The sequence below is a fragment of the Pseudophryne corroboree genome, chromosome 3 (genome assembly GCF_028390025.1).
Source record: "Pseudophryne corroboree isolate aPseCor3 chromosome 3, aPseCor3.hap2, whole genome shotgun sequence".
Taxonomy (NCBI): Eukaryota; Metazoa; Chordata; class Amphibia; order Anura; family Myobatrachidae; genus Pseudophryne; species Pseudophryne corroboree.
This window is the reverse complement of record NC_086446.1, coordinates 548,055,374-548,068,189: the sequence shown is the minus strand read 5'-3', so window position 1 is coordinate 548,068,189 and position 12,816 is coordinate 548,055,374. Positions and strand designations below refer to the sequence as shown.

General features: G+C 45.3%; 1 pseudogene; it reads left to right on the top strand.

Annotated features, from left to right (window-relative positions):
• The window catches only part of LOC135057336 (nicotinamide N-methyltransferase-like), a 30,567-nt pseudogene that overhangs the window by 13,889 nt on the left and 3,862 nt on the right, over positions 1-12,816 (top strand).

Below are 12,816 nucleotides of genomic sequence, written 5' to 3'. Positions count from 1 at the left end.
TTCCTGCAGGTGATTATTGATCTGCAAGGCCAACAGGATATGGGTGCCCTATGCCACCATCCCAGTTCTATTCATCCACCGCATTTACACCCCAATGTAGGCTGGCTGGTCTGGTGCCCCATAAATGCCATGTGGTGTTCCTGCAATTGGTGGAGGGAGATGGCGATCTCATCCAGTTTAGTAATGTTGGGCTGTGGTCTGGGCGGTGGTGGTGGTGGTGGTTGTGGCTGCTGTGGCGGTGGCACATGGGGCATATGCTTCACGGGAGTGAGGATGATGGTGGTGTTGTTATCCTCCAACTCATCTTCCCCTGTTGAATAAGCCACCAGCCTTGGAACTGGCAGACCTAGAGCAGATGGTGATGGGGAACAGCGTTGCTGGGAGCACATGAGAAGGTCCTGCAAAGGAATCAAAAAATTATGAAATAAATACACTTGTAATGGGGACTAAAAACAAACTACACTTCTCTGAAATGCCTACTAATGCACATGTTAAAAAACCAAACAAACATGCTAGCTGAGTGAATTAAATTAACTTTACAGTATATACATGGATTGTGAAATCTCTTTTCAGGGGCCCTAGTTTTAACAAAAACGCTACTTCACATATCAGTATAAGTCTCTTAAACCCTGATTTGGTTGTGTCCACCTTAAGTAATGTTATGGTTGCAGGCCTTAATATGCCACAATTGTATTTTAAAGAAGGGTGTGTGAAGGGTCTGTGGCCTTACATATGGCCACAGATCCATGTAATAAGTGTAATGTGTGTGTGTTTTTTAAACCACACTTAGCAGCCTCCTCTGTTCCGCTTGCTGCTGCTTTTTTGGTTGAGCTCTGCGCTGGCCTACAGTGGAGGGAAAAAAATCTTTTATCAAGTGTGAAAGGTATTCATATGATAATCAACATTTTCTGTTAACTTACCAGGACAAGGTGGGGTCGCTGGACAGTCCATGTCCACTATATGCACTCCTGGGAGGACCTCTGGAGTGATGATCTGTTTGAACTTGTTGGCCATGTAGTGAACCTGTGGGGCTTGTCCTCCTCCTGTCCTGAGACTCTGGTGGTGCTCCTCAGCCATCTTAGCCTTCAGGATTCTCTTGATGTCTCCATATCTCTTCTTCACATTCTTCAGGTCCCAACAGCAGGAGCCAACTGCATCCTGGATTGATCTTCACATGGCCTTCTTCCGGGACACAGGAGTCCTGTATGCTGGGCACCCAGCAGACATGAGTACACCTGCACCATGACATGGACTAGGGTGCAGTTCTCCTCAAATGAATATTTTGCACTGTGCACAGCCCTAGTCCTGCCATGTGCTAAAGTCCCAGTCTCTTCATTCTGCTTGTCAGTGTCCTCCACAGCAGTCTCCTGCACCTCCTCCTCCTTTCCTGCCTCTATGTCAGACACAGGGTACTACTGGGATATGGCCTCCTCTTCTACCAGCCTCCTCCTCCTCTTTCTACTCACGTGTCTTGATGCCATGCCTCCTCAGAAAATTCCAACCACTGCTAACTCCTAACTCTTAAACCTCCTACTCTTCTTCAAAATGCCTACAACCCTTCAAAAGACAAAATGGAGGGTGTGGGGTTAATATAGGGTGTGTGATGCTTCAATCATGTGACTTTTGGGGGCCAGTTGGTGACTTTCTCTCTCACTGTGGACCTCCTACACTTAAAACCGCATTCCAGAAGGTCAGAAAATGATGCACATTCTGGCAGGTCCTCAAATATCGGACGTTTTCTAGCCTAAATACCATGACACCTCAGATGCGATACGCAGAAGCCAGGAAATAGAAGCACAATCGGAAGCCGGGAAATAGAAGCACGCCATTACATTCTCTGGGTTCCGGGAAATAGACGTATGTCCGATGTAGTGCGATAATTTTGTAATTATCCAGCATTATTGGCTCCCATTACATCCCAGCCATGGAGAGAGAGATATGAGCAGCACAATGAGACTGTACAGAAGAGCTTACACTCAGTGCTATGAGGTTCCTTGGAGAGCAGTTACCTGAATGTCTCTGGGGGGAGGCCATGTCATCTCTCTGACCAAGCACCCTGGGATGTCTACTGGTTCGGGTGGGCTTGTGGGCCGTCACACACCTATAAGAAGCAGGCGCTGGTGGACTGCAGACTGAGAAGCTGCTCTTCATGCTGCGGTTACTGCTGCCTGTTACACAATTTGACATATGCAGGCTGCAGCAGTTGGCAGCAGCAAAACACAATCAACAAGGAGACAGAGAACTAGAGAGGGAGAAGCAGGACCTGCTGTTCATGCTGCTGGGGCCTTTGCCTGTCATACAGTTTGACAGGTGCCTCTCCAGCCCAGCTCCTCCCTGCTTTGCAGACCTAGGTGAGCAGGTAGCGCTGGCCCAGTGTGTGTGTGTGTGTGTGTGTGTGTGTGTGTGTGTGTGGTGGTAATGCTTTGAGGATATTTACGTTTCATACTGAGGTGGCTGAGGCAGGGCTAGGGTATCATAATTTATATGATAGATTGACATGTCATAATAACACCCAGCCACACAGCCCAAACTTTGACAATGTTTTTTAAAAGCTACTGGTTTATGCACCAATTGATGCCACACCCCACTGTAGCTCCACCCACTTTGTCAACAGCTCCACCCCCAGGGGCCCTGCCTATCTTGTCATCCCAGGGTCCCACTATTTCTGATAACAGTCCTGACCCTAACACTCACCCTAGTGCCTAATCCTAACCTCCACTACCACAGCCTAAAACTCAGCTTCCTGCAGCATGTCAACATTTCACTTGAAATTGTAAATATGTTAATATTCTGCAGATGCCGACATGCTCAATACTGACATTTTCAACACTGACATCATAACTGTTGACATTGTGTTGTTGATACTATGAATATCAACATTGTAAATGTCGACATTAGGACTAAGGGGGGGACATGTACTAAGAAGTGATAAGAGCAGAGAAGTGAGCCAGTGGAAAAGTTGCCCCATCTACAGCTCTGTATAATTTTATAGTATGCAAATTAAATTATAGATGTTACTTCAGTGCTGATTGGTTGCCATGGGCAACTTCTCCACTGGCTCACTTCTCCGCTCTTATCACTGCTTAGTAAATGTCCAACTAAATCCCAATATTTTAAATCACCAACCTGGTTTTGCCTTTGAAATGATTGCTATTTTAAAACATTGGGCAGACTCGTTGAAATTGCATTGTGGACTGAATCTTGCTGGCTGTTACATTTCCCCCATGAAGGATGTCTGAAAATCTTTGTATCCTTATTTTTTTTCAGTTTTATTTTCTCTTTCATTTTTTCATGTGCAGGTAGAGTGAAAGGTGAAACTCTGATAGATATTGGGACTGCTCCAACCATCTACCAGCTCCTATCAGCATGTATAGCCTTTAAGGCAGTGATTTTCAACCTTTTTCAACTCGCGGCACACTGAAAAGTTTTTAAAATTGCCAAGGCACACCATTGTCCCCCACGTAAAAAAACACACACATTGTCCCCCACAAAACAAACAATTACATTTAATGGCCCCCACAGAAAACAACAAACAATCACATTGCTCCTCACAGAAAAAAAATTGTATTTCTCTCTGTAGAAAAAAATAACTATCACATTGGCCCCCACATAAAAAATAAAATAACAAACATTGGTCCCTACCTCTTGTCTGTAGCAGAAGCTCATTGTTGTCCCTGTCCCTCATCAGCTGGGGCTGTACAGTCACACTCACTATGCAGAGCATTGAGCAGCGTGTGGGGGCGTGATGGCTGGCTGGTGGACGGGCATGCAGACGGTCTTGCAGGACGGCAACACAGCATGTGTGACCTATGATGTCTAGCTGCTGCTTCTCCATAGGTCATGGCTGTGGCACGTCTGAGCCGCCTGGGAGAGCCCAGCGCTGCCCGGCCATTCTGTTGAACTGAAGGCAGCTCTGACTCCGCTGGATCCACGGCACACTTGACAACTGCTGGCGGCACACTAGTGTGCCACTGCACAGCGGTTGAAAAACGCTGCTTTAAGGACATCATGGTCACTGATTTTACTGATAAAAACTGAGAGGAGTTTAATTTATGGCTCATGAATCAACCTGGAGCATTTGACTGGAGCGCAATTGGGAAATATGTGTGTCACCTGGAAGGAGACAGGTACAGTGCAATACACAACATGCCACACTGTGGCTCAGACTACCAGGGACGTGCAGTCAGGGGAGGCAGGGGAGGCAGTGCCTCCCCTGTCATAAATGATTAAAATATTAGAAAAAAGATACTTATGACACATATGATGTGTCATAAGTATGTGCTTAGACTTTATATTATTTTGATCATCTTTTTATGTAAAAAAAACAGTTTTTCTTGTGAATCGGAGGCACCGCTCTTGGTGCCTCCCGATGGCTATGTGAAAGGGCCGGAAGTGGGGGGGGGGGGGCGGGGCCAGGCATCGGGCAGTAAAAGCCCATTACAAAAAGCCCTGCAAGCGGCACCTCTAGAAGTGCCACTGTGACAAGGGGCGTGCTCTCATATATGAGAACATGCCCCTGTCACTGAATGATTGGCCAGTGGCAGCAGGGGTGGATTGAACTGCCAGGATGCTAAGCCACCCCCCTTCCCGGGCTGACTGCCGCAAACAATGCCCTCCCCATCGCACCAGTGGCTGCCGATTGTCACCCCCCTCCCCCTACGATGTTTACCAGAGACGGGGGACTTCAGGGCAGCAGGGCAGGCACAGTCTGTAATGAGCAGCTGCAGAACAGCCTCATTATCCTTGTGTGGAGGATGGGCTTGCTGTACGTAGGGGGAGCTGCAGAGTCACTTCCTCACCCAACAGCTCCTCTCAGGCAGTTCCCATGGGCCTTTAAGAGTTCAGAGGTCAGGTGAGGAAGTGACTCTGCAGCAGGTCCGTGACTGGCATGCTGGAGGGGGCTGGCTGGCCGGCTGATCAGGTAAGTAGGCACTGTCCTCTCTCCCCATGCCTGTTTTTCTCTCTCTCCATGTGTCTAGCTGTCTCTCTCTCTCTCTCTCTCTCTCTCTCTCTGTGTCCCTCTCTCTGAGTCCCTTCCCAAACCAGTCTCCCTCCCCCTCCCCATATCACTCTCTTCATGTCTGTCTTTCTCTCTCTCTCTCTCTCTTTGCATGTCTGTCTCTCCCTGTGTCTGTCTCTCCATGCCTCTCTCTCTCCATATGTCAGTCTCTGTCTCTCTCTATCTCTCTCCCCTACCAAAAAATACATGATGAAAAAGCACTCCATAGAATAACATATAATGATATAATAATATAAAAGTTGTCATGGTTAATATACTAAAACAATTTAATATGGCAAATATCCCATGTATATTACAGAAATCGTAAAATGACAACCAGCTTGCAATTAGCATTAAAATCACATATGTTTAAAAAGTGCATGTAGTAATATGTAACAGTTTATGCCCCTGTTCCAATAATACAGAATACATTTCAGTATACCTGTTCCTAGTATAGTCCCTGGGGGGTGATAGGCAGTCTATTGGGGTGTAGTAGGGTATGCCGGCAGCCAGGCTCCAGGCGACCAGCATACCGGCGCCAGAATCCCGACCACCGGCATACCGACAGTGTGGTGAGCGCAAATGAGCCCCTTGCTGGCTCGCTACGCTGCGGGCACGGTGGCGCGCTGCGCACGCCATGCTATCTATTCTCCCTCCAGGGGGGTCGTGGACCCCAAAGTGGGAGAAAAAGTGTCGGTATGCCGGCTGTCGGGATTCCGGCACCGGTATACTGTGCTCCGTGATCCCGACAGCCGGCAAACTGAAGACCACCGAGTCTATTGATGAGCACAAAATCAGCAGCATTGAATAGTTACCGCAGCTGATGGTAGGGTCACAATCCTACACCAGGTACAAGTAGTCATTCAGATGCATTGGGTATGGTTGACTGGCGGCCGGGATCCTGGCAGTCAGCATACCGACGTCGGGATCCCGGCCGCTAGAAAGCGATTTTGTTCTTTTGTGACCCTACCATCAGCTGCGGTAACTATCCAATGCTGCTGATTTTGTGCTCATCAATAGACTGCCTATCACCCCCCACGGACTATACTAGGAACAGGTATACTGACATGTATTCTGTATTATTGGAACAGGGGGGCATAAACTGTTACATATTACTTCATGTACTTTTTAAACATATGTGATTTTAATGCTAATTGCAAGCTGGTTGTCACTTTACTATTTCTGTGATATACATGGGATATTTTCCATATGTCCTGTGTGAGCTTGCATGGAAGGAGCAACGGTGGCTGGGACCCGGGAGCTGCATAAGAGGAGGTGAGATCCCATACTGCCCACTTCTTCCCACCAGTACTCCCATCCTGCCCCCCCCTTCTATTACTCCCTGCCTGACCCCCTATTCTGCACTACTGTTACTCCAATCCTGCCCCCTGCTCTCCACCACTGCTACTCCCAGTCTTCCCGCCTGCTCCTCCTCCCTCTCTCTCTCTAGTCTCTCCTTATTCCTCCTCTCTCTCTCTCTCTCTCTCTGCCATCTCCCTCTATTTCTCTCTCCTGTTTCCTTGCTACTCCTCTTTCCCATATACCCCTATTTCTCTTCTCTCTTTGCCATCTCCTCTATTCCTCCTCTCCCATCTCCCACTATTCCTTCTCTATCTTCCTTCTGCCCCCTATTCCATCTCTCTTCCTTCTCACCCTATTCCTCTCTCTCTGCCATCTTCCCCTATTCCTACTCTGTCGTCTATCCCTATTCCTCCTGTCTCCATATTTCAACTCTCTCTCCCATCTCCCCATATTCCACCTCTCTGTCTCCCATAAATTTATAAAAATTGACAATGTATTAGCCGCCTGCTCATCACAAGTGTGATGAGCAGGAAGGCTGCAGGCACTGGCGGCATCAGACTGAGATGCAGATTAGCGGCTGGGGGTCAGGCAGTTGATGGCGGCGATTTTGTAGGCCATTGGCAGGGTCGGTACCCATTAGTGGCGGCAGTAGTGGGCATTGGCACGGCGGCAGAAGATGACATCGTCTGGACGCCACAGAGATTATGACTGCAGTGCCTCACCAGCCACTGACCTCACTGCACGCCACTGCAGACTACATACATCCCAGTTAAGTATTTCTGCTATAGAAGAGTGTAGCTATTCTTGTCTAATCAGTGAGGTTCAGTGTTGCCCGTTTCAACATTTTAAGTTTTCAGTTTTTGTCTATACTATGATAGCATATTATAATCAGAAGGTGCAGGTAAACATGTGGAAGACATGCAGCACAGATGGTGTAATAATTAGCATTACTGCGTCCCAGCACTGAAGTCTTGAGTATTGATCCCCATCAAGGCCTATCTGTGTGGGGTTTGTATGCTCTTCCTGTGTTTGTGTGAGTTTCCCACGGATGCATCAGTTTCCACTTAAAAACATAAGGTAATTGGCTACAGACAAAGGGCCAGATGTACTAAGCCTTGAAAAGTTATTTATTGCACTGTGATAAAGTACCAACCAACCAGCTCCTGTCATCTTTCAAACCCAGCCTGTAACACGGCAGTTAGGAGCTGATTGGCTGGTTCTTTATCACCACGCAATTTATAATTTTTCACAGCTTAGTCATCTCCCCCTCCCCCTCACCCCCCAAAAAAAAGTGAACCCTAATGTATGTGTGTGTGTACATGTGGTGGGGGACATGCACTGTAAGCTCCAATAGGGCAGGAACTGATGTGAATGACTGAAATACTCTATTCTCTGTATAGTGTTATAGAAATAACTGATAATAAATAAATTAAGCCATAACTATGACTAAGATGCAGGCATATATATGGCTAATATTTAATACTAAATGCATAAATTTTTTTGGCATTAATAGTCAAAGTATCATATATATATATACATATATATATATATATATATATATATATATATCATAATGCAGTGGTTCAAAACATAGGTGGTCATTCCGAGTTGATCACAGACTGAAACTTTTTGCTGCTGGTGCAATCAACTAATTCACGCCTATGGGGGAGTGTATTTTAGCTTAGCAGGGCTGCGAACGCTTGTGCAGCCCTGCTAAGCTAAAAAAGTTTTGTGCTGCTGAAGAGTAAGGATGGTTCTACTTAACCTGTGCGACGGATCCAGCGACGTTCCTCCCAAGTTTGACATCAGACATGACATGCCTGCGTTCGGACGACCACTCCTCAAAAACGGCGTCCAACAGTGAGTATCCGCCCCAGAACGCCTCTCCGCTGTCAATCTTCTTGCGATTGACTCTGCGTCTTTTTTTTTAGCTGTGTGTGCCATGGACGTCGCCGGGAAAAGACACGCATGCGCGATGTGCACTCCGCGCATGCGCAGTTCCAAACCATTCACACCGCAGTGAAGAACCGCTGCGTGCGAACGGGTCGGAATGACCCCCATAGTCCTCAAGACTCCCAAACAGCCAAGGTATTAAGAATATCCCTGAATGTGCGCATATGGTTAAAATAAAATTCAGGTACTAATGAATTCACCTGTGCTCAACCAAGTTTGGGAAAAGTAATTTCTAACATTTTTATGAAGATGCACTTAGCTATTACTGGTTATTTGTATTCAGAAATTGTATGGTATGATAATCATAATACCTCTGGGTATGCAGTGATGCTTGCAGAGGGGATTTTTGAGTACCCACAATCCCCCCCCCAAAAAAAATTGTGAAAGCGGGTACCGTTAAATATGGCTCACCCCTTTTGCCAAAATGCCATGATTCACGGGTCAATGGAAAGGGGGAGGAGCAAATATGAAACAATTCCAGTAGAATCAGGTCATCTTGGCTCTGGCCCCTCCAGATTTACCTGTGAATCACAGCATTTTGCCGAACCCCATTTTAAAAATCCTGCATTTGCCGGTGGTATGCATTAAAAAGAGAGTTTATACTTACTTTGTACAGTATATGTCTTTATCTCTAGGTACAGCAGCAAAAAAAACTTTTTATTGTGATATTCATAAATTAAATTCATAGTTTCCTGTTTAATCCTCAAGCAAAATACTGAAGAAAAAAAAACTATAGTAGGAAGTGTAGAGAAGAAAGTGTATTAAAACTGTGCAGTTCCTGGATTATTTTGTTATATAGATGTCTGCTCTATGCTTTCATTTCTCCAGTATTGATACAGTTTCTCTCATTGCGAGCTTTTTAAATGTTTTGTTTTCAACAAATCCCCTGCTAGATACTAGAAAAAGTAGCTTGCACTTTCTATGGTAAGGTTCATAAATATAGGGTTGTCTCTGAGTCACACCCAGCAGCTTCTATTGGGAGTCACCCATCTATGAGGTTATGCAAATGGCATACAAATTCCTTCCCTTGTGTTCATCTGGAAAACGGTCAACATCCCGCTGGCCGGGATCCCAGCCGGGATCCCGTCCAGCGGGATTACGTACTGATCCCGTTCATCTGTGCAGCTAACTGAGAAGCCCATTTCTAGCACCTGAGCACGCAATAAATCCATTTAGTACATACTTATACGCACCATTGGTTGCACCATCGGAAGTTGCACCATCGGAAGTTGCACGGATCCTGTGGCAGGTGCAATTTCTCCATCTGACCAGCGCCTCCTAGGCTTACGCCTGCACAACTGTAAACATAGTCACTTGTTTGACATATTGCATCAGTGACTTAGAATCAGGCTCATAGTTAAGTTTACTGGCACTGCCTGGTCTGTAAGTCAATGATGCTGTTATATACAATACTCATTTATATGGAGGAGTTGCGGGAGGGGTCACTGGTAGAAGAGGATGATGATCAGGTAGCCAGTTGGGTCACAGTTAGAAGGAAGAAAAAGAGGGGGAGGCACGACATCTCCGAACTATCAAACCCGAACAAATTTGCCCAATTGGACGAGGAATCGGAGGATGATAGTGAAGAAATGACGGTGCCGGAGGAGACTGCTCCCTCTAGCATCCAGAGGTGCGGTCCCTCTGGCACGGTTGGGATAAAAGATAGAGAGGTACCTAGTCAAATGGTGGTGGTAGGGGATTCTATCATCAGGAAGGCAGATAGGGCAATCTGCTACCGGGACCGTGATCGCCGTACAGTCTGTTGTCTCCCGGGTGCTCGGGTACGGCACATCGCGGACCGGGTAGATAGATTGTTGGGAGGGGCTGGCAAAGACCCAGCGGTCTTGGTGCACGTTGGCACCAATGACAAAGTTAGCGGAAGGTGGGATGTCCTTAAGAAAGACTATAGGGACTTAGGAAAGAAACTGAAGGCAAGGACATCTAAGGTAATATTCTCTGAATTATTACCCGTGCCACGCGCTAGTCCAGGGAGGCAGAGGGAGATTAGGGAGGTAAATGTGTGGCTTAGGGATTGGTGCAGGAAAGAGGGGTTTGTGTTCCTGGAACACTGGGCGGACTTCTCAGTCAGGCGCCATCTCTTTTGTCGTGACGGATTGCACCTGACTGAGGAGGGGGCAGCGGTGCTGGGGGGAAGGATGGTTAGAAGGTTGGAGGAGATTTTAAACTAGGAGCCTGGGGGGAGGGTTTAGCTAGAAACTACGGGTCATGCAGTGAGAATAGTGGGGATGGCGGTAGTAAACGAAATGGGGGAGAAGTTGGGGGGAGGGTAAGAGCAGGCAGTAAGGTTACTAACATGGGTACTAAAAGGGATTTTACCAAAGCACTAACCAATGACGATTACAGGTCATCCTTGCCACATAAGGTGAAAGATGTCCCTAACGCAAGGGAAAATACTTATCTTAGTTGTATGTATGTAAACGCCAGAAGCATTACTGGTAAAAAGGGTGAACTAGAAATACTTGCAGCAAGCAAACAGTATGATATTATAGGCATTGCTGAAACTTGGTGGGATGTATCTCATGATTGGACAGTCAATCTAGAGGGCTATACACTGTTTAGGAGAGACAGACTAAATAAAAAGGGTGGAGGGGTGTGTCTGTACGTAAAGCCGTTTTTAAAACCTAATATATGGGAAGATATTCAGGAGGGGACTGTAGACACTGTTGAGACATTATGGGTAGAAATTGCATGCAGGGAAAAAGGAACAAAAAAGTTAGTATTGGGTGTATGCTATAGGCCACCTGGTATCAACGCATCTGATGATGAATTGTTACTAAAGCAAATTGAAAAAGCAGCAGGAGTAGGAGACATAGTAGTGATGGGAGATTTTAACTATCCAGAGATAAACTGGAAAAACGATTCATGTGATACTGCTAGGGGCAGTATGTTTTTAAACACACTAAATGATAACTACCTAGTCCAACTAATTGAGGAACCAACTAGGTACAATGCAATCTTAGACCTGGTATTAACAAACAATCAGGATTTGGTATCGGGTATTATAATCGGGGAACCTATAGGAAACAGCGACCACAATATGGTCACATTCAATATCAGTTTCTACAAACAGCCCTATACTGGCTCAACTAGGACTTTAAACTTTAGCAAAGCAAATTTTGAAAAGATGAGGGTATTTTTCAGGGATATTGAATGGGAAGGTTTGTTTTTAGGAAAAAATACTACGGAGAAATGGGAGGTACTAAAATTCCTGCTAGCTAAAAATACACTCAAATATATTCCTACGAGTAGCAAAAAAGGGAATAAAAATCATAAACCGATGTGGCTTAACAAAAAGATTAAGGAACTTATGGGCAAGAAAAGGCGAGCATTTAAAAAATACAAATCTGACGGGGAAGCAGAGTCATTTCAGCACTATAAGGAATGTAACAAAAATTGCAAAAAGGAAATAAGAGCGGCTAAAGTAGAAACTGAAAAACTAGTAGCAAAGGAAAGCAAAGCGAATCCCAAAAAATTATTTAAATACATTAATAGCAAGAGATTAAAAAAGGAGAGTATAGGCCCTTTGAAAGACAAGTTGGGAGTCTTAAGCAAAAATGATAATGACATAGCGGACACACTAAATGAGTTTTTTTCAACAGTATTCACTAGAGAGGACCCAATTCAGGGACTGACACACAATCTCAATAATGACAATATCACACTGATAGGTACTTATTTAAGCGAGGAAGTAGTCTGTGACCGATTAAAACATTTAAAGATTAATAAATCACCAGGGCCCGATGGTATTCATCCAAGGGTTCTAATGGAGCTTCACTCTGAACTGGCAAAACCGCTATCTTTGATCTTTGAGGATTCAGTTATATCAGGTATGGTTCCCAAAGACTGGCGTATAGCGGAAGTAGTGCCTATATTCAAAAAGGGAAGTAAAGCTGAACCAGGTAATTATAGACCAGTTAGTCTTACATCTATAGTGGGGAAAGTATTGGAAGGTATTCTAATAGATAGTATTCAGAAGTTCCTTGAAACCAATAAGGTCATTAAAAGGAATCAACATGGGTTTATGAAGGACAGATCCTGTCAAACCAACTTACTTGGCTTTTATGAAACAGTAAGCGCAAACCTAGATCAGGGTAAAGACGTGGATGTAATCTTTTTAGACTTTGCCAAAGCGTTCGATACTGTACCACACATGAGACTTATATACAAGCTACAAGAATCAGGGCTAGGAAGCACAATATGCACTTGGGTCAAAAACTGGTTAGATAATAGGAAGCAGCGCGTTGTGGTTAATGGATCTTTTTCAACTTGGACTGAAGTGCTAAGTGGTGTGCCGCAAGGCTCAGTATTAGGACCGCTATTGTTCAATATTTTCATTAACGACCTAACAGAAGGTCTAGAGAGCATGGTGTCAATTTTTGCAGATGATACCAAATTGTGTAAGGCTATAAATACAGAGGAGGATGCCGAGTCTCTTCAGAACGACTTAGTTAAATTAGAAGCATGGGCAGCCAAATGGAGAATGCGCTTCAACACAGACAAGTGTAAGGTAATGCACTGTGGTAACAAGAACAAAAATTACA